The following is a 1,966-nucleotide window of genomic DNA, read 5'->3' on the forward strand; positions in this document are numbered from 1 at the left end:
GAAAGTAATGTTGGACAATCTTTTGTAGAATGATCATGTGTATCACATATATGACAAACAATTTCTTGAATACTTTTTAATTGACCACTCTTTTTTATTTCTAATGACTCAATTTTTCTTGCTAAAGATGCAAGTTTAGCTTGAATATCTGTATCGTCTTTAAGATTATCGATACCATCCCCATTTGTTGAATTATTGATTTTAGTTGTTGGTGGTTCTATTGTGCCTATATTATCCCAATTTTGAGCATTTTCTGCTAATGAATCCAAATACTCCATAGCTTCATTTGGGTTTTTATCTTCAAAAGTTCCATTACACATGAATTCTATCATTTGCCTATCTTTAGGTATAAGACCTTCATAAAAGTGAGAAACTATTCTCCAATATTCAAAACCATGATGTGGGCATGTATTAAGTAATTCTTTATACCTATCCCAACATTGATAAAATGTTTCTCCTTGTTTTTGAGAAAAAGTTGTAATTTGTCTTTTGAAAGAGTTTGTTCTATGGGAAGGGAAAAACTTTTTGAGAAATTGTTGTTGCATTTCTTCCCATGATCTTATTGAACTTGATCTTAAATTTTGTAGCCATGTTTTAGCTTTATCTTTTAAAGAAAAAGGGAAAAGCTTTAATCGAACTATATCCATGCTACAATTTTGATCGTTATAAGTATTACAAACTTCATCAAATTCTCTTAGATGTAAATATGGATTTTTAGAATCTAAGCCATGAAAATTTTGTAAAAGTTGAATAATTTGAGATTTAAAGTTGAAATTAGATGCATCAGGAGGAAAAACTAAACAAGATGGGGCACTAGTTGTAATAGGATTCATATGGTGCCTAAGTGTTCTTAATTGATCATGTTCTTGATTATTATTATTATTATTATTATTATCATCATCTTGATTATTTGAATTATCATCCATGTTTAAATTATTTTCAGATACTCGAATAAGTCTACCACTTTTTTTCGACTCCAAATACTCATACAAGTAAAAACAACACAATACTTATAAATAAAACATAAATAACAAATATAAACTTAATTTATACCTCCCCGGCAACGGTGCCAAAAACTTGCTACTACTTAAATTATAATTCACCCAAGTGTAGGTTGTCTGCAAGTAATATATTTCGTGAGTACGAGATCGATCCACAGAGAGGTTATTTTTAGTTTAAATTTATTAATTTATAAATTACTAAATTCAAGAATGAAGTTTACAAATTATAAAATTTTGTCAAGGCTCAAGGATTTATTCTTGGTTTATGTAACATTGTTTAACTAAAAGTAAAAAAAAGAAAACCACCATAAATAATGGTTCCAAGAGAAATTAAATAATTAAACACACATATAATATAATATAATTCCCACTATAGAAAATATCGAATTAACCGATATTTTATATATGGTACCTATGATTATATATATAACTATATAAATATATAATTGCATAAAGTAAATGTTAAATTAAATCATTATATTTGATAGGATCGATTAACATATCAAGAGTGTTTAGAAGGGGGGTTGAATAAACACTCATAATTAAAACTGATCTTTTCGAATTTTGAGTTCAGTTTGGTGACAAACTAATTCTCGGAATCTTGTTGGTCAATGACAGTCAGTTAAACTAAAGTAGTTGCGGAAAATAACTGACTGAAAGATAGAATACTAAACTGAAATAAAGTAGGCAAGAGTAGTTTCTGGATGTTCGGAGAATTTAATTACTCCTACGTCACCCCTTCTATCTCACGGATAGGATATCCACTAAAAGACTTTGATCAAATACAAGAATTGTACTGACCCACTTCAGTTTGGACTTAACACTGCCAAAACTGAAACTCTTATTATTACAGAGTGTTCTCAGTGCGTAACTGATTTAGCACTATCGAATTTCAACGATTATTACAACTTGCTAGTGAGCTCAAATTGTAGCCTTAACTGCTACGAATATATCAAATAAGAGTG

The 1,966-nt window shown here is 29.0% G+C and overlaps 1 non-coding gene across 1 annotated transcript; it reads left to right on the top strand.

Moving 5' to 3' along the window:
- Nucleotides 1-390: 390 nt before the first annotated feature.
- On the top strand, nt 391-499 carry LOC142528148 (small nucleolar RNA R71). Its single transcript, XR_012815630.1, has one exon. It is a non-coding gene; the product is annotated as a small nucleolar RNA R71 (small nucleolar RNA).
- The last annotated feature ends 1,467 nt before the right edge of the window (nt 500-1,966 follow it).

Source organism: Primulina tabacum, chromosome 15 (assembly GCF_025594145.1).
Source record: "Primulina tabacum isolate GXHZ01 chromosome 15, ASM2559414v2, whole genome shotgun sequence".
NCBI classification, from domain to species: domain Eukaryota; kingdom Viridiplantae; phylum Streptophyta; class Magnoliopsida; order Lamiales; family Gesneriaceae; genus Primulina; species Primulina tabacum.